This window comes from Manihot esculenta, chromosome 8, assembly GCF_001659605.2.
Source record: "Manihot esculenta cultivar AM560-2 chromosome 8, M.esculenta_v8, whole genome shotgun sequence".
Lineage (NCBI taxonomy): Eukaryota > Viridiplantae > Streptophyta > Magnoliopsida > Malpighiales > Euphorbiaceae > Manihot > Manihot esculenta.
Genome location: NC_035168.2, coordinates 27,167,129 through 27,190,561, shown reverse-complemented (window position 1 = coordinate 27,190,561; position 23,433 = coordinate 27,167,129). Strand labels below are relative to the sequence as shown.

Here is a 23,433-nt window from a genome sequence, read left to right as displayed (position 1 = left end):
TTTTAGTATTTAATAAAATTTAATATTTTAAAAATATGTACGACTCAAAAATTAATAAAAATAAATTATTTTTTTTTAATATATATAAAAAATAAACTAAATAAAAATTATGAGACAAATGAAGTATAAAATATTAAATATTTTTTATTATATAAATGGTAAATTATATAATTTTTTTAATAAAAAATATAAATTTTATTTGATTTTTTTTTTGAAAGCAGATTTTAATCGATTTAAATGGTACTTTTCTTTGAAGAGAAATGGTCTGCTTATTATATGGTAAATTTTTTATAAGTAATTTAATGGGGTTGAAAAATTAATTTACTTTTTCTGCAATAAAAGAAGTGAAAATGTTAACTTTCCAATAAGATGAAGAGAAAATGGTAAGCTAAGTAAAATTTTAACACTTCCAAAACTTAAATAAGTTGAATTAACTTGAATCAAACAAGGTAATACAATCCATCCAATGAAAAATTCTAAAAGATTATGATGTTTTGTGTGGCAAATAAATCAATGGATTTATATATGACCTTTTAGAAACTCACTTTTGGTTAGATTTTAAAAGGAAATTTTAAATTTGTTCTTATTATTTAATATTAAAAACCTCTGGATAATTAAAATGCAGCTTGCAACAATTTATACCACAAAGTCTGTTCGTATCTTTTAGTGAAATTTATTATTTAAAAATAATTATATGTAAAAATATATATATGAGATTGTAGGGTAATTTTGTTTTTTATAAAGTAAATTTGTATTTTTAAATAACTACTATTTTATCATATAAAATGGGAAGATGGAGAGGAATTACTAGTATTGTGCAATAAAAAAATATCATTCTATAAAAGAATAAGTTTGAAAATTATAAAATATTTTTTAAAAATTGTTATTTTCCTTTCTGAAAAAACTAAATCAATCTTTATATTAAAAATAATTATTTTTAGAGATAATTGATATGAAGAAGTTAAATTTTTACGAGTTTTGATCATTTAATTTAAATTTTTAATTCTTTTATGATTTAATTTAAAATTTTAATTATTGGTATGAAAAACTAAAGTTTTAAATATTTAAATAATTTTATTTTTAATATAAAGAATATTATTGTAATTTCTCAAATTAAAAATTTATAATCTTATTTTTTTTTTCGCTGAAAATCATTCAATATTAATTTATAAGAAAATTCAAAATTATAAATATTACGGACAAAAAAATTTAGTCGGTGATTTTTGATAACTTACTAATGAAATACACAAAATTAAAAAATAAAATGTGTAGTTCACAATAAAAAAACATTACTGATGAAATATTTTATTGGTAATATTTTACTTAATTTATTATTAAAGTATTTTATCACTGATTAGTTATCGTGGGTAATGATTTCAAGATTTTTTAAAAGTTAAAAATTTTTATAAACTACATTACCAATAAAAAGTCGTTGACAAATTTCACATGATTTTGTAAAATAATTTTAATTTAAATATATTATTAACCAATATAAATAGTTAGTAATACTCGTTTGTTTTAATTTTTTTATATGTATTACCGACGGAGGTCATCAAAATATTATTATTATGAGTGAAATTTTAATGTAATTAGAAAAAAGTTAATTATAACTAATAAAATTAAAAAGTTAATTTTTTAAAAAATAAAAACTTAATATTTACCTAATTTTATTATAACATATAAGTATAATTTACTTTTTAATTATTCTAAATATATATTTTTTTAAAAATTCCCCCAATTAAAATATTTTTCCCTCCTCTCTCTACGCTCTCTTCCCTCTCTCTGACGCTCTCTACGAATCTCTCCCTCAACTTCCTTTTCTCTCTCTCAATCGTGACTGCGTACCGACCGGTGGTCTTTCCATTATAACTCATTTGTCCATTCCTCTCTCTTTTCCTCTCCATCGATCGTGGTTATCCCTCCATCCATTACAACTCCTCCAACTGTTCATCCATCCATTTCTTTGTTCAATTTCATTTCCAAGTTTAATTTATTTTTTTAATTTATTTAATTAGATTTTATAATTAGGGTTTTGTGATTTTTCCATTACTGTTACAAATAATTTCTTGTTATATTATGGGTTGCCGGCTTAATATCTTTGCAAGAATGATAGAATTGTTATCTTTATAATATTTTTATCGGCTGAATATCTTTCTCATAGAACATAAGAGTTAAAGTGAATAAACAATCCATTTTCGCCTATAAACTTAGAAATAATCTATGAATGTAATATTTCGGTGGTAATTTTGCTGTAGTACATAAATGGTGTCACCAAAACAAATTTAACTTAACATAGCACAAACACTTTGATAAATAGCACTTTTTTTACTGAATGTTTGCTGCATTTATTAATCATCAGACAAGTTTCTATATGTTATTTTCTTTGATATGAATCTGAATCCTACATGGAAATTATGCTCTGAAGCTTGAAGCTGATGATATTACGCATTCCATAGTGATATTAGGCTTGAGAATGAGTTTGGTTGTCATTTTGCTCCATATAAAAATATACTAACAAAACACTTACATGTCAGCATAAGCATTGTCTAGTTGTCATTTTGCTCCCCAATCTCATCAACTGCTTTTGTTAATTAGTGAAAAAGTAGTACCAAATTCACTTATTTTAGTGCATGAGCAATGTTTGCTTTCATATTAATGATTTAAAGATATGTTTGATATCATTGTTTGTTAGCCACTAAACATAAACTTGATAACTTAAAATCTGAGAGGCAACCAGTAATAAGAAAAGGGATTTTTGCACTTTTTGAGTTATAGTGGCTTGGGATGGTACTTATATTACCAAAGTGATGCTACACTATTAAGATAGATAAAACCACTTATATTTCTGCAGATATTAAGATAAATAAAACCACTTATGTTTCTGCAGATTGCAACCTGCAGAAACTGTTTGGTTTCAACCAGCAGAAACAGTTTTATTTCTGCAGGTTGTAACCTGCAGAAACTGTTCTGTTTCATGTAGAAGAAGAAACTATAAACATAAATTCATGGACAGAATACACCCATACCCAATTCAATAGATACCGGTATGCTTAGAGAATAATGAGTTTTATTTTACTTTAGCCAGCTTCTTAACTTGAAGAAAAATAAAAACAACATTAGTAAGAGCTGCACTAAAATCAAATAACTCAGTTTTCCATCTTTTATTCTACTTGGTATGATGGAATAATTCCATAGCCATGATCTTCTCTTACTTCAAACTCCAAATCTTTTTTCCTTGCAAATCGACCCTTGACTCTTGGTCTATTCTCTGCATTAACCTTCCTAGTTGCATATCCTATTTTCTTCTCAAATTTTATTGATTTCCCTTTCTCTCTATATCTTTGGACTCTTGCTTCTGTTGGTCCATTCTCTGCATTAACCTTCCTAGTTTTCAAGTGCAGAAGAAAATCAGAATCAATAGTAATCTTGTACAAAAAAAATTACAGAAAGAAATTTCAGGGAAGCTTTAAAAGGATATGTAAGTTAATATATGCAGTTGTATCTGATGATCTCAATCAAGGAGAGCCATTGAAATTTTCTGGAACACTTGAGCAATAATTGCTGAGATTCCTTGGGAATTTAACCTGGTCTTGAAAAATTTCCATCAGGAAAACTCTTAGAAGAAAAATGAAGATTTTAGAAATATAAGTAAGTGTGTATTCAAGAAATAGATCTTTGTGGCGGCCCATTCTAGCTAAATCAAATTTAGAATAGAATAAAGAGGAAAGTGAGAGACAAGCATTAGGGGAGAGAATCTCAGGTAGCGTTAAGGGAAAGTGAGAGACAGATTGTGTTGATTGTTTGGGAACGTCTATGTTTTAGGAGAGATTCTGCCAAATTTTTTTATAGATAAACTATTTTATTAATATTATTTAATGATTTAGAGATATGATTAGAAGCAAATATATTGCAGGAGATTCTCATAACTTGAATACAAGAATGCATTTTGTATCTGAAGATGAACATGTAATGTCATCATCACATCCGGTAAACTCTGAGGCTGAAGTAGGTGACCATAATGCAGCACTTGTTAGCTCATACGGTTCACATCCTGATTCTTCATTTACTGATTCTTCAGGATGACAATACTTAAAACTTCATGCAGGAAATCAGTGAGTTAAATAATTATAATTTGATTAGTTCATTAAATACCAAATACATATATAATAACTTGCAATATATTAATAAATTTTCTTGCATGTGGATCAAAATGCACCCGAGTGATCACAAATAGCTTTAAAGAACGAATGGACATTGAAGGCTTCAATTGGAAGAATGTCTCACAAGAGACAAAAGATTTTTATTATAAAAAATTTAAGGTAATATATTTGTTTTTTTATACTTTTTAATAGATATTAATATGTTTTTCATTTTAATTTTTGACAATATGCAGAAAAGATACTTTTGGGATCCGATCGTAGAAGTAGGGATAAAGGCAATGTGGAAAGTAAAGGTAGCAATGCACTGTAAAGATATTATAGCAGATCTTAAAGAAAGAGGCCGACATACGTGAATGAAGAAGCTTAGAGACGATGGGAGCAGCATTGGAATGGCCCTAAAGTCATTCGACGGTCTGAACAGAATTTAAGAAATTGATGAGGTGCTGTAAATGCTCTTGGACCGACCACCTATATAAGTGGATCAATAATGTATGTTGAATGGTCGCAGAGACTTGTGAGTATTTTTTACAATAAAAATTAAATATCTAATTTTGTTTTATAATTTACTTAAAATGTTCATATATAAATTATTGATAGAACATGTATTGTTATGCATAGTTTGTGAGGTTTTATTATTTCTAATGGGAAAATTTGTTTAAAATTTAAGAAAAACTATGTCTCATTTTATATTAATTTATAATAAATTTCAATTATTTAATATATACGCAATGTATATGTTTGTGATTCACAGATATTATTTGTTCAGGAGAAAGAAATGGGTCGAAAGCTAATTTTGAATGAATTGTTTGCCCACACTCACACTTGGAAGCATGATAAAGAGACATTTGTGGACCAGAAATCAAAGCAAATACATGTACGGTAATAAAGTATTATATTTTTCATTGTCTATAATATAATGAATTAATTAAATTATTAATTTTGATGATTTGAGATCTAGAAAATAGGGTTTTACAATGGGTTCTATAAAACTGGAAAAAACTTAGACCTAGAGGAGAGTATTTCTCCTTTTATATGTTTCCTTTTGTCTGCTAGTGACGTGCTACCAGAACGTATATCATTGGTCCACCTGTCCCTGCTACGTTGATACGGACGTACGAGGGAATCAGATCTCTGCTCCACGCGTAACGGCCTCTGATTCTTTCAGGACGCGTAGGCGGGTGGATCCACACGAGAGACAAGCAGATCTACTTCCTGGTTCCGGGTTAGGCCAGAGGATGAGGTACGGGCCGAGCCCAACGAGGATCGGCTAGTCCAGTCGGAAGGGTCGGGCTGGCCTTGGAGAGGATGAGCTGGATTTAGTGCGAGTCGTGAGGTTTAAGGGCTTCGGGATGATGGGCCTGCATCGTGGGCTGGGCCTCAGACCGGGGAGGAAGAGCCCAGCGGTCATCAATTGCCCCTTTACCTTCTCGTCAGTTATCAGGCGACTGACGAGGGGGTAAATATCGAGAGTAATAATGACCGCGCCGCTCCAGGATAAAATCGTGCAGAGCGACTTTTTACCTCATTACTGTTTTGCATTTCAAATTCTTTCTGCCTTCTTGCAACCTTTGCTCTCTCTTCTGTCTTCTCTGCGATTTACCTACATCGTCCTTCTTCCTCAGCCGTCTCCAAGGTACGCTCTTTTCTTTGTTATTCTATGGGGAAACCAAAGCTTCCTGACGTTCTTAACGTTGAGTCTAATATCACCCTGTCTGTTTTGAAAAATTTCTTTTCTCGGGAGTATTTAGATACACCCCTTTTTCGCATCCGTGCCCCTTATCCAAACGAAAGGATTGTTTTTCCCGATCCTCCTCCTTCTGACCTGATCGATCCCCAACGGGACCTGAGCCTGGTCTTTTTTGCTAAACAAAGGGAGTTTGGCTTAACTTTCCCTTTCTCTCCTTTCTTTACGGAGGTCTTCCGGTACTTCAGTATAACTCCTCGGATGCTAGTCCCCAACTCCATTCTGTTTATGTCCTCTTTTGAGTCCGTGTGTCTAAGCCGGGGGATCACACCCACGGTGCCTTTGTTTGTCTCCTTCTTCCGATTAGTCAGAGCAAGCCACTGTTTTTATTATTTTTCTCCTCGAGGAGGGCTCTCGATCTTTTCGAGTCATAAGGATTTGATAAAAGGCTGGATGGAGGGCTTTGTCGTAGTGGAGCTCAGGAAGGAGTCCGGGCTAGTCTGGGATCTAGAGCTCTCCTGGGAAGAAGTTGCACTGAACTGCAATGACCCGCCCCAGCTGAGTCTTACCGAACAAGTTGGATTTGTTTGGCTGACCTCTATTGAAAAGAAATATGATGTTGAGAAATGCATGTTTGTGTCTAATCTTCATGATATTAGTGAAGCGGGTATTTTACTCCACTCAGTAGTGTTATTTTGTCTGGGTAATCTTTGTGGCAAATTGTTTTGTTCTGTATTAATTTCGCACTTTTGCAGCTTCCGACGTGAAGATGGAACAGATCAAGCCCCCGAAGAACCTTGTATTATCCCGTGAGAGCATGAACGCGGCTCTGGATGCTCTTCGAGCCGGGCTGTCGGTGAAAGAGGCCACCCAGGAGGTAGCTAAGACTATTTCCATTAGGACGATGACTAAGACCCCAGCTCTGCCCTCTGGTCGAGCTTCCAAACCGAGCTCCAGGGGTGCCAGGTCTTCCAGACCCTCTAGTCGTGATGGATCGAGCTCAATTCCCCAGTCTTCTCCGACCTCCAGATCTCGGCTGGCCTCTGTAGAAGAAGTGAAGAAAGCTCCTTTAGATACGGCTAGATTGGCCGAGGGCGTCGAACTGGAGAGGACTGATTTATCTTTGCCTTCAAAGAAAATCTCTGAAGGAGGAGTTGAGGTCTTCCCAACCACTAACAAGGCTCCTGCAAGCGACTGGGAGGTCATCTCTGTAGAGGATGACCCCTTGTTATTAGGGACATCCTGGTGAAGACAACTGAGTCCAGATCGACTGCGGGGGTTACTGAGGAGGTCAGGAAGAAGCGCCCCCTTTCATCTGATGCTCCTGCCCCCGTTCCCAAGAAATCTCGGGGTTCTAAGCGTGCTGCCCCTGCATTGCCTCCCCTCGAGAAGGAGAAAACTGCAGTGGTGCCCCTGCTTTCTGCTTCAAATAATGATATCTTGAATGTCGAGGATATCACCCATCAGACTCCGGCGACCGTGGTTGCTGAAATAATACGAGAACGAATGTTCGGTGGGGTCACTCAGGCTTCGGATCCTCGCCTGCTGGCTCTTTCTGGTCATCTGGCCAGCTCTACTCAAGAGCAGGCGGCCTTCCGAGCTCGGTCTAGAGAGCAACTAGGAAACACTGCCAGGGAGATGCTTTTGATGGTGAGTTCTGCTTGATTCTTTTATACTCTTAATTCGCTTCTACCTTTCTCTACCTCTCAGCTTTGCTTGTCTTCTTGTTTACTAGGTTACTGGCATATTCATGGAGATGGATGCCCGGGATCGTGCCCTCAAGGACTCGGTGGACCGTCAGATCGAGGAAGCACGTCTTGAGGAGAATTTATCCGCATCCAGCGATGCCCGGGGCAATCTCGCCGCGGTCCAAGAGGACTATAGGTTCCTTCAGTTCGATTTACACGCAGCCAAGGAGGCCCGTAAGAAGGCAGAGGAGGAGACATCTGAGGTGCGAAAGCATGCCCAGTCCCTAGAAGCAGAATTGTCTCACATCCGGAGGGTTCTCCAAGAGTCTGACGAGAGGGCAGCTGCGGCAAAGGTTCGTTGTGGAGAAGTTCTGAAGCAGCTGTCCTCCACCGTGGATGCTCTGCGCGAAAGGGACGAGGCCGTGAGCCAGAAGGAGGAAGTTCAGCGCCAGTACGAGCAGCTGAAAGTAAAATTAGATGCTGTGCTGGCTCAAAAGAGTGAAGCTGTGGCTCGGGTTGTGGTCCTGAAGCAGGAGCTGAGTAAGCAGGAGCTGAGTAAGCAGGCCGATAGCATTAAGGGCTTGACTTTGGCAGCAGAGGAGTCTAAACTTCAGAATCAGCAACTCTGCTAACAAGTCAAGACCCTAGAGACGAGATGCTCAGCCCTGTCTGAAAAGGCCAAATTAGCCGAGGATAAGGCCCAGCTGGAGGTTGAGAAGCATTTGAAGGAGTATAAGGAGTCCCCCGAGCTGAAGAAGGAGATCCAGCAGGCCAGTGAAGCTTACCTCCAAGATTACAAGAATTCTTCTGAGCTAAGAGCCGAGATAGCTGAGGCCTGCGAGAGACGACTTACGGAATATAAAGCTTCGAATGAGATGAAAGAGGCCATATGGTATAAAGGACTCCGCATGTTCGTCTCTGGCTTCAACCGAGGTTTAAGGGAGGCCAGACATAATCCATCCATCCCCTTGACTGTACTTTGAGCCAAAGAGGAGGATTCCGATGGTGAGGATGTGATCTATGAGGAGGACGATATGCCTTTGCCCAAAGGGGCTTCTCTTACTGCAACTGGGCTTTCTGAGGCAGAGTCTGAGCTGAATACGGAGGATGTGGGAGTCCTCGAACCTGAGGGGGGCGACGTCGAGCCTCAAAAGGGAGGTGTAGAACTAGGACAGGGAGGTGCTGGACCTCCAGGGCTGGAGATTGTTCCTTTTGTAGGTGTTGGGGAGTCTGGGCGAGAGGGGGCCAGACCTCCCGTGGGCACCAATGTAGACAATGTAAACACAGATAGTGTAGACAGTGTAAGGGATAATATAGACGCTAGTGTAGCTGAGGGTGATGCCCCTAAGCATGCGAGTCCTCTGAGGACGGTCTTTCCTCCATCAATCTTAGATGATTAGATTGTAAATTTCTCTATACTTTTTAATGAAATTTTACTTTTGTTCACTGTTCACACTTAAACTGTTCTGCCTATTTTTCAACTTCATAAAGCTACCTATAGTGTTACAAGCAATCTGGCTTGTTGAGGGTGAAATGTTTAAGCCATGTACTTGATAATTTTTCTAAGGAATCCACTATTGTTTTTCCTTTTTATCTTTAAGCCCATCAGGACCAAAACTCTATCAATTGTCTGAACTTTTGACTTATGCACCTATCTATTTTACTAAGATATTCTTATTCATAAGCTTTTTCCGAGCTGAACTAGTCTTTAACCATGAGCTCGGTTCTTGGCTATATGTCCGATCTTATGAGAAGTCAGGTCATGTACCTTTTAATGGTGACGAGTAGGGCTGACTTTTTGCTTTTAGTACTGACCTGTCAGGGGATGAAGTTGTGGTCTCTTCTGCTCATACCATTGGGTTTCTCCCCGAGTTGCCCCTTTACCTCCTCAACATTTTACTACATGAGTGGTGAGGGGGTAAATCCCTAAACTTTGTTTGTGATCGCGTGGGCTTATTTTAGCCGACCTTACCTTTCGTCTTGGTTATGAGCTCGGATGTCTGTTCATGGCAAACTGACTCGAGCTGTGAGCACAGTCCTTTGCCTTCGTTTATCCTCCTATGTGTTCCTGCATTTATGGGCCTTTTCATAGAGGGAGCTCGATTCTCTGTTATTTCCTCTATACTTAGCTTCATTCTACCTAAGTGTTTCATGTTGCGAGTCTATCCGAGTTAGGAGCTCGGTTCTTTGCTCTTTGCTTAGGTTTTTATGCCTATAGTCCATGACGCTGCTTATTTGGCGAGCACAGGAGTTCAGAATTTTGCTTTTTTCGCTTTGGTGTCCCGAGCTCGTTTGTGAGGTCGGACTTAACCTTTCTTTTTCCGAGCTGCCTACTCTCGAGCGTTTTGTGGTTTTTTTTTGTTGTTTAGACCTCTCTCTGGGCTAGTTGAGCTGGTTCAGGACTAGCGGTCACTTTTCGAGGTCGGTGCCTCTTATGATTGCCCCAATCTTTTGTGGGAGGTTGGAACTATGTCCTTTTACCTCCCTGGGATCCGTGAGGTCTTCTACTTCTCTGAGATCTCTGTATCTCAGTGAGGTCTTCTAGTGCCGGGAGATCTTGGGGATCCTGGTCTTCTACCTCCCTGGGATCAGTAGGGTCTTCTATCTCTCTGAGATCTCTGTATCTCAGTGAGGTCTTCTGGTGCTAGGAGGTCTTGGGGATCCTGGTCTTCTACTTTCCTGAGATCAGTGGGGTCTTCTATCTCTCTGAGATCTCTATATCTCAGTGAGGTCTTCTGGTGCCAGGAGATCTTGGGGATCCTGGTCTTCTACCTCCCTGAGATCTCTATATCTCAGTGAGGTCTTCCATCTCTTGAGATCTCTATATCTCAGTGAGGTCTTCTGGTGCCAGGAGATCTTGGGGATCCTGGTCTTCTACCTCCCTGAGATCTCTATATCTCAGTGAGGTCTTCCATCTCTCTGAGATCTCTATATCTCAGTGAGGTCTTCTATCTCTCTGAGATCTCTATATCTCAGTGAGATCTTTTGGTGCTAGGAGATCTTGGAGATCCTGGTCTTCTACCTCCCTGAGATCTCTATATCTCAGTGAGGTCTTCTGGTGCCAGGAGATCTTAGGGATCTTGGTCTTCTACCTCCCTGAGATCTCTATATCTCAGTAAGGTCTTCCATCTCTCTGAGATCTCTATATCTTAGTGAGGTCTTCTATCTTTCTGAGATTTCTATATCTCAGTGAGATCTTTTGGTGCCAGGAGATCTTGGGGATCCTGGTCTTCTACCTCCCTGAGATCTCTATATCTCAGTGAGGTCTTCTATCTCTCTGAGATCTCTATATCTCAGTGAGGTCTTCTATCTCTCTGAGATCTCTATATCTCAGTGAGATCTTTTGGTACCAGGAGATCTTGGGGATCCTGGTCTTCTACCTCCCTGAGATCTCTACATCTCAGTGAGGTCTTCTATCTCTCTGAGATCTCTATATCTCAGTGAGATCTTCTACCTTTCTGAGATCTTTATATCTCAGAAAGGTCTTCTGAGCTTTGTTCTTTGGTTTCTGCAGAGAATCATTAATAATAAAGATAATCTCGTTTTGGAATGAATGATGTTATTTTATCCATTCATGTTTTTCAAAGTACAATGCTTTTCTTTACAAATATTTCAGGGGAAATATCTCTTCAGGTGTTGGATATTCCAGGCGTGGGGCTCAGGATTTTCTTGCATATCTTCGATTCGGTATACTCCTAGCTTAACCACTTTTGCTATCCTGAATGGGCCCTCCCAGGTCGGTGCCAACTTGCCCACTGCTGCTCTTTTTCCCGTAGCTTCTAAGTTTCTTAGGGCCAGGTCCCCTACCTTTAGACTTCTTTCCCTGACCCTTTGGTTGTAATAACGGGCTGCCCATTGTTGGTAAGCAGCAGTTCGGACTTGAGCTTCCTCCTTAATTTCTTCGAGAGCGTCCAAGTTGTTCCTTAACTTGTCATCGTTGCTGTTCTCGTTAGCAAATTGGACTCGATGAGTGGGGATTTGCAGCTCGACTGGGACTACGGCCTGTGCCGTAAGCAAGTGCAAAGGGCGTTTGTTTAGTGGACGTTTTGGGGGTAGTTTGGAGTGCCCATAGGATACTATTGAGCTCTTCTGCCCAGTTCGCCTTTGCCCCATCTAGCCGTTTCTTTAATCCCTGGAGGATAGCTCTGTTGGTAACCTCTGTTTGACCATTGGTCTGAGGATGGGCCATTGAAGAAAACTTGTGCCATATGCCCATGTTTGTCGTAAATGCTTTGAAGGTGCTGCAGTCAAATTGTCTGCCATTGTCAGATATGAGTACTCTCGGTATGCCAAACCTGCAGATGATGTTTCCCCATACGAAGTCTATCATCTTGCGAGCTGTGATCGTGGCTATTGCTTCCGCCTCTGGCCATTTGGAGAAGTATTCTACAGCCACCACTACGAATTTTCTCTGCCCCGTGGTCTTGGGGAAGGGTCCCAGGATGTCTATTCCCCATTGTGAGAATGGCCATGGACTTGATATACTGGCTTGAGGAGTGGCTGGGACTTTGATGGCGTTAGCAAATCTTTGGCATACGTCGCATCTTCGGACAAACTCTTCTGCCTCCGTTTTAACAGTGGGCCAGTAGTACCCTTGCCTGAATATTTTATTAGCTAAGGTTCCTGCTCCTTCGTGAGCTCCGCACATTCCCCTGTGTATCTCTTCCATCACTTTTGTAGCCTCATCCGGGCTCACACACCGGAGCCACGGGCTGGATTTCCCTTTTTTGTATAAGGTCCCCCTTATTGCTTGATAGTTGGCAGCACGAGCTGCTATCTTTCTAGCTTCATCTTTATCCTCAGGGAGCTTTCCCCTCTCCAGGTATTCTAGGTATGGGGTCATCCAAGTCGGGCTTTGTTCCACCTGCAATACCGTGTTTGTTTTATTAAAAGCAGGCCTGTGGACGTGCTGTATGTACACTTCATCAGGGAGCTGTTCTAATTCTTCTTTGGACAACCGACTAAGAAGGTCGACTTCCTCATTTTCTTCTCGAGGTATTCTTTGAAATTTGATGGGAATTCCCCGACTTATGAGTTCAGCCTCTATAGCTTTTACTTTTGCCAGGTATTTCTACATGGTTGGGTCTCTGGCTTGATATGCCCCTGTTATCTGGTTGACCACCAGTTGTGAGTCGCTATTTACTTCGAGGTCAGTTGCCCCTACTTCCATTGCCACCAGCATCCCGTTTATTAAGGCTTCATACACCGCCATGTTATTGGAGGCTTTGAATTCTAAACGTAGGGCATAGCAAACCTTAAATCCTCCAGGCCCCTTAAGCATTATTCCAGCACCGCTGCCTTTGGCGCCTGAAGCCCCGTCTACATATAACTTCCAGCTGAATTTTTGGAAAAGTTCTTCCTTTCTTTCCTTCCCCAAAACTTCTGAGGATGATTCTCCTTGTTTCTCACTGAATGTGCACTCTGCTATGAAATCAGCAAGGGCCTGAGATTTTATGGCTGCTCGGGGTCGATACTCTAGGCAATAAGGACTAATCTCAATGGACCAAGCTAGCATCCGACCTGAGGTCTCCGGTCTATGCAAAATCTTCTTTAAGGGTTGATCTGTCATTACAACTCCCTGATGGCTTTCCAGATAAACCCTGAACTTTCGGACTGCCAGTAGTAGAGCATATGCTATCTTCTCAATATTCAAATATATGACCTCGGCGTCTTTAAGCACCTTTGACATAGAAAATAGGTTTCTGCTCTCCTTCTTCCACCCTTACCAATACTGCGCTGACTGCTTGCTCAGAGGCCGCCAGGTATATCAGAAGTTCCTCCCCTTCCATGGGACTACTAAGCACGTGAGGCGAGCTGAGATAGCTTTTGAGTTCTTTGAAGGCTTCCTGACAGTCTTCTGTCTATTCGAAGTTTGGCACTTTCCTCAACTTCTTGAAGAATGGTAAACACTTTTCTGCCGATCTCAACATGAATCGATTAAGCGCCACTACTCTCCCGGTCAGTCTCTGGACGTCCTTTACACAGGTCAGTTCTGGCATATTCAATATGGCTTCTACCTTCTCTGGGTTGGGCTCGATGCCTTTCCCACTCACCATGTACCCCAGGAATTTTCCTCCTCTGATGAAGAAGGCACATTTCGCTGGGTTCAACTTCATTCTATACTGGTCTAATACTCCAAATACCTCCCTCAAATCTGCTATGTGCTGCTGGAAAGTTAGGCTTTTGACTACCATATCGTCTACATAAACCTCTACATTTCTGCCGATTTGGCTTTTGAAGATTTTGTTCATTAGTCTTTGGTATGTTGCCCCGGCGTTTTTTAGCCCAAAGGACATGGCTTTGTAGCAGTATGTCCCATCTTTTGTTATGAACGAGGTCTTTTCTTTATCTAATCTGTCCATTGGGATTTGATGATAGCCAGACATAGCATCCAAAGAAGACATGTAATCGAAATCGGCCGTAGAGTCAACCATTTTATTAATATCAGGGAGGGGATAATAATCTTTAGGACATGCCTGATTTAGGTCAGTGAAATCTATGCACATCCTATATTTGCCATTGGCTTTTTTGACTAGTATAGGATTAGCTAACCACTGTGGGTACATGACTTCCCTAATAAAGCCTGCCTCTTCTAGCTTCAGTACCTCCTCCTTGGTAGCCTGTTGCTTCTCCCTTCCTACTACCCTCTTCTTCTGCTTTACCGGTCTGGCTTTAGGGAGGACATTCAACTTGTGCGTCATCACTTTTGGATCAATCCCTGGCATGTCAGAAGGCTTCCAGGTGAAGCTTGATGCGTGACTTCGGATCAGGGCCATGACCTCAATTTTCTGTTCTTTGGTGAGGCCGGCATTGAGACTGAAGACTTTATCTGTTTCTACTTCTGATAAGGGAAAAATCTCCAGTTCCCCCACCGGTTCTGTTCTGGCCTCTGTTTTCTCGTCTCGGACCTCCAGGACTTCCGAATCCAGCCTCTCCTCTGTTGAGCTCGGCTCTGCTATCGTGGCTAGGTACACTGCCCTTGCTTCCTCCTGGCTTCCCCGAACTATTCCCACCCCTGCTTCTGTTGGGAACTTCATTGCCAGGTATCTGATACTGGTGACGGCCTCAAAGTCAAACAGCGCAGGTCTTCCCAGGATCGCGTTGTAGCTCAGAGGAAGTTTGACTACCAGGAACACCGCATAATGAGTGCGAGTCCTCGGTGCTTCTCCTAGGGTGAGGGCCAGCTTCACCTTCCCTTCTACGGGTACTGGGACTCCTCCGATTCCTTTGACCGGTGCCTGATCCCGGACCAGCTGTTCTTCAGGGATTCCTATCTGCTGGAAGACCCGGTAGGGTAGCAGGTTGACCTTACTCCCATCATCCACTAGAATTTTCTTCACCCGATAGCTGTGGATGACAGCTTCAATGACAAGGGCATCGTCATGAGGCATTTGAACACCTTGAGCATCCTCCGGAGAGAAAGTGATGGCCACTGGAGAGTGTTCGACGACCTGCATGACCTCGGCGCCACTGCTTTCTCCCTCTTGACTCCTCTTCTTTCCTCTACGGCTCATCCGACCTCCTGTGCCCCCCACAATCATGTTAATGGTCCCACTAGACCCATCATTCACTGCTCCCGCTCTTCTCGGCGCTTGGGTTGCCGAATTGGGCTGAGGTCTTTGTCCTTCCGGTTTCTTCACGAAGTTCTTTAGGTGCCCTCTTTTTATCAGCCTCTCGATTTCTGCGATCAACTGGAAGCAGTTATTGGTATCATGGCCATGAGTGCGATGGAACTGACAGTATTTGTCAGGATTTCGCTGGTCGGCTTCTGTTCTCAGGGGTCTGGGCCACTCTACGAATTCTTTGTCTTGGACGGCCATGAGTACTTCGGCTTTAGAAGCGTTAAGTGGGGTCAGCTTCTCTGGGACCCACGGAGGGAGTGGCCTTTGTTCTGAGACCCGAGGAGGGAGAGGTCTTTGGTCCCTTCGTTCCCAGGGCTGTCTGTAAGGCTCAGGCCTTTTGCCATGTTTCTTCTCATGCTTCTCCGGCCTCCTTTCTTCCGGGGCTTTCTCCTTACCTACCGCTTCCTTGGCGAATCGGCTTATCACTAAGGCATCATCCTGCCTTATATACTTTTCAGCCCTCTGCATCAGTTCTGCTAGTGAGGTCGGAGGCTTCCTGCTTAGTGAGCCGAAGAACTCAGCAGAGGTCGTTCCCTTCTGCATGGCCTCCACCGCCCTTCCCTCATCGAGCTCGGGAATTTGCAGAGCCTCCGTATTGAAACGAGCGACGTACTCCCTGAGCGATTCGTCTCTTCTCTGCTTGATTGTTTCCAGGTAGCTCGTCTTCCTATCTGCAGGCACCCCGGCAATAAACCGGCTGATGAAGCGAGTGGCCAGATCTCCAAAACTGCTGATACTTCCAGCCTCAAGGTTATTAAACCACGCCCTCACTGGCCCCGAGAGCGTCATTGGGAATGCCTTGCACATCAAGGCATCTGACAGAGTCTGCAGCTCCATGAAAGTCTTGTAGTTGAGGACATGCTCTCGTGGGTTTTCAGCTCCGTCATAAGCCGTCATTGATGGCATCATAAACTTCTTTGGAACAGTTTCCTGCTGTACCCACTTCGAGAAAGGTGAAGAAGTGGGCAGAAAGGTTTGGCTCTGATCCTTCTTTCCCAGCTCGGCCAAGAGCTGCTCTCTCAACTTCTGCAGCTTTTGGTCTACATTCTCATCTTCCAGCCTAGGTTTCTTCTCTAGGTGGTATTCCTCCTCCTCTGCTTCACTTCTCGTCCACTTGGTTGTCCCGGTGGAATAGTTGTCAGCCTCATCATTCTCTATCATCTCCCTCGCCCTCCTTCCATGGACTCGGGCCTCCAGTTCTTCCTCTTCCCCGGCTCTTCTCCCTTTTTCTCCGGTATCGCGGCTGCTGGTTTGAAGGCGGTTAAGGGCAGGTTGGGGCTCATTGGTTTGGGGTTCTTCTACCACTGGGAGTGTACTTATCGGGGTGCTGAGGCCCCTTTGTTGCATCATTTGCCCCAACCAGTGGGCGGTGTTCTGTAGTTGGAGGGCCATGGTTTGAAGGTCCTGGTTAGATAAGGCAGCATTAGGAGCATTCCCTGCCAAGCTTGGCGAGAGATTGAGAGGAATGGGTGTTTGGTTATTTAGTGTTGTAGGGCTAGAAAAGGAGAACTGCTGCCCCTCTTGGGCAGATCTCAGGTCATTTGGGATGTTAAGGTTGCTTTCATTGTGATTAGCCATCGTGGATCTCAGTGGGTTTTGTTAAGAGTGGAACTCCGGTGATGAAAAGATCTCCTTCGTTTCCCACAGACGGCGCCAATTGATGATTTGAGATCCAGAAAATAGGGTTTTACAATGGGTTCTGTAAAACTGGAAAAAACTTAGACCTAGAGGAGAGTATTTCTCCTTTTATATGTTTCCTTTTGTCTGCTAGTGACGTGCTACCAGAACGTATATCATTGGTCCACCTGTCCCTGCTACGTTGATACGGATGTACGAGGGAATCAAATCTCTGCTCCACGCGTAACGGCCTTTGATTCTTTCAGGACGCGTAGGCGGGTGGATCCACACGAGAGACAAGCGGATCTACTTCCTGGTTCCGGGTTGGGCCAGAGGATGAGGTACGGGCCGAGCCCAACGAGGATCGGCTGGTCCAGTCGGAAGGGTCGGGCTAGCCTTGGAGAGGATGAGCTGGATTTAGTGCGAGTCGTGAGGTTCAAGGGCTTCGGGATGATGGGCCTGCATCGTGGGCTGGGCCCCAGACCGAGGAGGAAGAGCCCAGCGGTCATCAAATTTTATTATGCATATAGGATGCTATTATGGCTAGGAGGGATGAGCTTTCACAAACTATATCCGAAAATATAGATGAAAATCAACTTTATTTAGATGTTATTGCTGGAGGGGACAAGAGACGGAAAGTGTATGGACTTGGATCTGAATCATCATAATTCTATCTTTTAATTGGATCATATTCTAGTACAATATGCAACCCTTAAAATACTACTTTATAAGAGCGAGTACATGAGTGTTAGAAGCATATTGAGGATGAAAGAAGTCGTGTCAATCAGTTGAAAATGCAAATGGAGCGCATGAGGAGTTCTATGATGGAAGAGGTCATGAGATTAGTAAGAGACTTACTAACTCCGCCACCACCACCTCGCCAAGATTAAATATTTGATATTCTGTGAACATTGTTATTATATAGCTAAAAAACTTAATTAGTTATATTTTACTTCATTATCTTGAATTTTATGTTTGACATGTTATTAAGATATTATAGATTTTACACGTAATATTGTGTTATTAATATGCTCATACAAATTCATTTTTAGCTTTTATTAATTTTATTTTATAAATTAATTATAAATTTATAAAAAAATAAAATAATACCGATTATATTACTTTGGTCAGTACATTTAAAATATAATTTCAAATAAACACTAGCCAATTTACTATCAACATGTAGTCGAAAATTAGCGACCACTTATTGGTCGGTGAATCAGTCACTAAATAATCCTCAATGATGAATACCAATGACATGATCGACCAAATCCAAAACCTTATCAATCACTTCTGATAGGTAAAGTTACCGATCAACTTTTGGTCGGTAAAGTTACCAACCAAACATTTCGTCGGTAAAGTTTATCTACCATGACAATACTCTATAACTTATTTATTACCAACAATTCATCGGTAAAGTGATTTACCGAACAATTTTGCCTATTTTTAGTCGGTAATTATCGTTGGTATATTTTTATTTTCTTATAGTGAGGATGAATGAGGGGTGAGTTTTTAGGTACCTGTCACCCGAGGGTGAGCATCTTGTGCGACCGACCTTGAGTATCTAGGTTTACTGGATACGAATCACGAACATTTCATCACTGGGATTTAATGCAAGACCTCCAGCATGTAAGGCCTTTTGGACAAGTATTGAGTCATATTAGAAGTCTCCCCCTACAAGTCTTTGGTTCTTTAGATTCTAGATGAGGTGTGTCGCTTTTCCTTTCTATGACACTTCAGGTATTGAAAAATGCATTTAAAGCAACTGTTTAAATACCCCCCTTTTCTCATTCACCATTTTTGCTTTCTTTCTGCATTTCTTTCTTCGACAAACTACTTTTTTGCTCTTTATTACTAATCCTTTCAGTATCTTCTCCTTTGTCTGCGTAACTAGGTAATTTACTCGTATTTTTCTTTTGATAATGAGTCAAGCGTCCTCTTCACCTACCCCCGAAGTATGTGTTCATGCCGTGAATAGCTCCTCTTATTTTTCTTCTTTGAATTCCTTAAATTCTCAATCCACCTCCACTCATAGCCCCATTCATATTCCTGCCCCAATAGTGCTCTTGAGAGCGAATCCTTCTGAGGGTGAGACCATGCTGATTCATGATATCCCCTTCGTGATCTTGAAATGGGACTTACTCAGGTTGTATAACCTCTACCAGATCCCTAGAGGTTTATTTGAGATTTTCTACGTAGTCTCGAAGCTCGAGCAAATGGTGCAACTAACCACAGGACTCTTATGGTATATGAGGCATAACTAAAGTTAGGGCTTCAATTCCCTATCAATCCATTCTTTTCACAAACTCTTTGTGGCCCAACTACATCCCAATAGTAGATTCTCGTTGCTTTCAAATTCATCTATACCAACTATGGGATTAAGTGTGGCTATCTTTTCTCAATTATACTAATTAGATACTTCAATTAATGATGAGTACTGGTTCTTCAGCTGACAAAACGCTAGACCTTGTTTGACTGCCTCTCTTTCTCCTTAAAGAGATGGAAGGACAAATTTTTCTTGGTAAAAAACTAAGGATCTGAGGGTTTAGGGTGGTTGAGGATTGAGTGGAATTGCACAAAGAAGGAAAAAGACCTGCCCGATTTGAGGAAGAAGTTGTGGCCACACTTCAAAAGATAGCTGTGGGAAAGAAGATGGACGTGAATGTGACTATAACAATGCTAGTACTTTCATGGCAGAACTAACAACACCTCGAGAGGTCTAGGGATGAGGGTCCCAGCAATCAGACAATAATCTCCCAACCTGGCCACACAACTAATCTCCCAGACCAAGGTACATAAAAAAAAAACTTTGACTATTGATTTGTAATACTTACTCACTGCTTTTGCTATGCAAGATATAGTTAGTAAAGGCAAGTGGGCTAAGGCTGCTCATACTATGAGGAATGCTAAGGTTACCAAGAAAGGCAAAGCTCCAGCCATGGGAGCTAGTGCCCCACCTTGCTAAGCGACCTCACGGTGAAGAAGACTCTACCCCTCCAGTCATAATGCAGGCTCCCACAGCCCTTACTGCACGAGCAATTTCTCCTTCAGTAGTTGAGGATAGGGTTTAAAGGATCACTCCCCTATCCTCATCTGTTATCCACCTGCCCTAACCCAAATTGAAGCGGGTATAAGTGCTTCATGGCTCTGAAACATTCAGCACCTGGCACTCGCCCTGACTCAAGTAGAGTCGCTGCTTGAGAAGCCTTGCCTCTTCCTTCTCATTGCTAAGAATTCCATGCTCATTGGGGATTGACAATGACTTGGTGATCTGGAAATGGACAAGCTATATCATAATGCCATTCATACGGCTATGGAAAACATCCTGTCATACTTCCTAGCCAAAGAGAGGGATTAGGCCTTGAGAAGAAACTATGGGTCCCTGGAGATAGAGAAGAACCTCCATCTAGAGGAGAACCAGAGGCTCAAGGCCTGGGTGAAGGAGGTGGAAATAACCGTGAAAGAAACGCTGAAGTCAATGGATAAGCTTCAAGTTGACTTGGACCAAGCGAACTCCCTAATGACTAAGCTTGAAGCAAAAGCCAAGGTTGCTGAGGAATCAATTGAGGTAGCAAATCTAGGTGCTAGAGGCTTAGGCTATTGTAACGACTCGAAAACCGAACCGCTACCGGCACTAGGATCCAGATCGATTTAAGGTCGCCGGGACCCGTAGCAAGCCTAACATACCTCCTGAACATCTGATAAAATCTCATACATGATCATACATTTGCATACAAACTTTAAACTTTTCATATACCAAGCTTGACCTATGCATGCATCATAACTATAAACATAAAACCCCATACTAGAGCCATCATCAAATGCTCTAGTAGGGTCAACATAACATACATCAAACTTGGTTCAACATAACTCATCATTGAAACATTTATTAAAGATCATGTACAAAAGGGATTTACAACCAACATTAGGGCCAAACACAATACTAAACCATGAAACATTTCTCTACATTACATTATCTTACATTTCATGTCCACTACTAGACTATTACATACACAAAGCCTTTACCCTTGCTGACTTCCCGGTCTACCCTAAACCTGCAAGCCTGGGGGTTAGGGAAAAGGGGTGAGCTACTAAAGTCCAGTGAGCAGAACAATAAAATAATTATTTAAACATATGCTTTCATGAAATGCATCACAACACAAACAATTCACATCAAGGATCGATTTGTCGCCACTAACCCTCTACATATCCAACTGTGCCAGGGCTGTAGAATGGGCCTCACTGGTCTTTCTCTTAACATGACATAACGTAACATATCCAATACGCCAGGGGCGTAGAATGTGCCTCACTGGTATTTCTCTTACATCGTGCCAGGGGCGTAGAATGGGCCTTACTGGACTTCCATACCGTATCGTTACATATCATCTCGAGTGTAATACCCGGCTAGACTCCAGTATTGGAATTCCTACCGTCCAGTGGAATCTCGGATGTCGGAACCCTCTAGAAGGGTAAAATCATGTTTTTATAAAATGTTTTCATATATTTTATGGTTTTAAGTAAGAAAGGAATTGAGTTTTGAATGAAAATGACCATAGAGGAAAATCCAGGTTCGGCCGCCGAACATGATGGAGTTTTGGAGTCACCTTTGGCTTCCGAAGGTGGTCTGGCCAGCCACCTATAAAAGGCCCCATGGCCGAAAATGGGCGAGTTTTCTCCCCTATTTTCGGTCAACAGTGAGTCCATGCCCTCCCATGGTTGGTTTTGATAATTTTCCTCAAATCTTTCAAGTTTTAACGAGTTTTAACTTGGTTTTTGAAGTTTTTGGAGCTAAGATCAAGATTTGAAGCTTGGAGACCCCGGATCTCTCTTCCTCCATTTCTCTAAGTTTAGGTCGCCTCCCCTCTCAATCTTCAAGAGGTAAGAGTAGATCTTTAGCTCATTCCATGTTTTAAACAAGTTTTATGAGGTTTATGGAGTAGAAATGCATGTTTAAGTTAGTTGATTGTTGTTAGGGTTAATGTTGAGTTTAGGATAATGTATGTTGTATGAGTTGCTATATGTGTTGTTGTTGGGGTTTAGAAGAGTGTGAGACCCCTATATGCTTGTTTGCATGAGTATGCATGTTGTAGAATAGCTAAATGCATGTTTGAAAGTTTTGGGAGGCAAAATGTGCATGAGGAGGCTGAGTTCTGCCACTTTGGAAGAACTCAGGTTCGGCAGCCGAAGGCACTTTCGGCCGCCGAACCTGCCTGTGGTGGCATGTTTTGGCTGCCGAACCCTGCCCCCGAAAGTTGGACTTTCGGCTCTGGATGGGAGTTTCGGCCGCCGAACCTGCCGCCAAACATGCATGAGTTTCGGATCTGAAAGGCACTTTCGGCCGTCGAAGGTACCGCCGAAGGTGCATGACTTTCAGCTCTGGAGGGACTTTCGGCCGTTGAACCTACAGCCGAAAGTGCCTTGTTCAGCCTTGCTTTGCATGTTTTCTATGATTGTTTTAAGGTGTTTTAGGGGGTTTTTGGAGAGATGTTTAAAGTCAAGTTCATGTATGTTTGGTCCCTCATTTGAGTCCATCTGTGTAGGTTCGGACCCGAGGAACCGAGGACCCCAGCAGTGAGATAGCTGCTTCAGAGTCTTTTCAGAGCTAGCTTGAGGTGAGTAGAATGACTCTTTATGTTGCAAAGTAAATAAATAAATTTTGAGCATGTTCATGCATCACGAATGCCATGAGATATATTAGGTTGTTTGCATTAGAATTCACGAATATGTTGTATTGTATAATATGATGTTGATGTGGATGAACATTGGATGATCCATTAGCCCTCGTATGATATGATATGATATGATGATGATATGGTATGGAAGTCCAGGAAGACCCATTCTACGTCCCTGGCACATTAGAATGTTATGATATGTTATGTAAGGGAAAGACCAGAGACCCATTCTACGTCCTGGCACTATTGGATATGTAGAGGGCTATTGGTGACAAGTTCATCCTTAAGGTGATTTGTTTGTGATGTGATGCATTTCATGAAAGCATGAATTTTAATATAATGTTTTACTATTCTGCTCACTGGAATCTAGTAGCTCACCCCTTTCCCTTAACCCCCAGGTTTGCAGGTGCGGGCTAGACCAGGAAGTCACCAGGAATAGGAGTTTATGTATGTAATAGATTAGTTGTGGACATGAAAGACAATGTAATGTAATGTAATGTAAAGTATTGTGTAATAATGTATATTGAGGTTTAATACTGTGTTTGACCCTAGTATGTATAGTTAATCCCTTTGCACATGATCCATGAAATGTTATTTTATGATGTTTATGTTTAACCAAGCTTAGTGTATGATATGTTACCCCATTGGAGCATTTGATGAGGGCTCCAGTGTGAGGTTTATGTATATGAGTATGTGTATGCACAGGTTAAGCTTGGTGCATGAAAGAAAAAGGATTACAGTTTTTATGAGTATGTTTGATCATGTATGGGATTTAACAGGTATACAAGATGTATGTTAGGCTTGCTACGGGTCCTGGCGACCTTAAGTCGATCTGGATCCTAGCGCCGGTAGCGGTCCGATTTCCGGGTCGTTACATCGAGGGCTAGTGGGTCATCCAAAATCCATCCACAACAATAACATATTATGCAATGCATCATATTCGTGAATTCTAATGCAAAACAACCTAGTACATATCATGGCATTCGTGAT

The 23,433-nt window shown here is 41.4% G+C and overlaps 1 long non-coding RNA gene across 3 annotated transcripts; it reads left to right on the top strand.

The window, feature by feature from the left end:
• Positions 1-1,766: 1,766 nt before the first annotated feature.
• On the top strand, positions 1,767-22,375 carry LOC110620736. 3 transcript variants are annotated; one of them, XR_002488860.2, is made up of 4 exons: positions 1,767-4,112; positions 4,394-4,674; positions 4,912-5,034; positions 22,312-22,375. It is a non-coding gene; the product is annotated as an uncharacterized LOC110620736 (long non-coding RNA). The 3 variants fall into 3 exon arrangements; XR_006351625.1 differs by having other exon boundaries at positions 1,767-4,319; positions 4,927-5,034; XR_006351624.1 differs by having other exon boundaries at positions 1,767-4,319.
• The last annotated feature ends 1,058 nt before the right edge of the window (positions 22,376-23,433 follow it).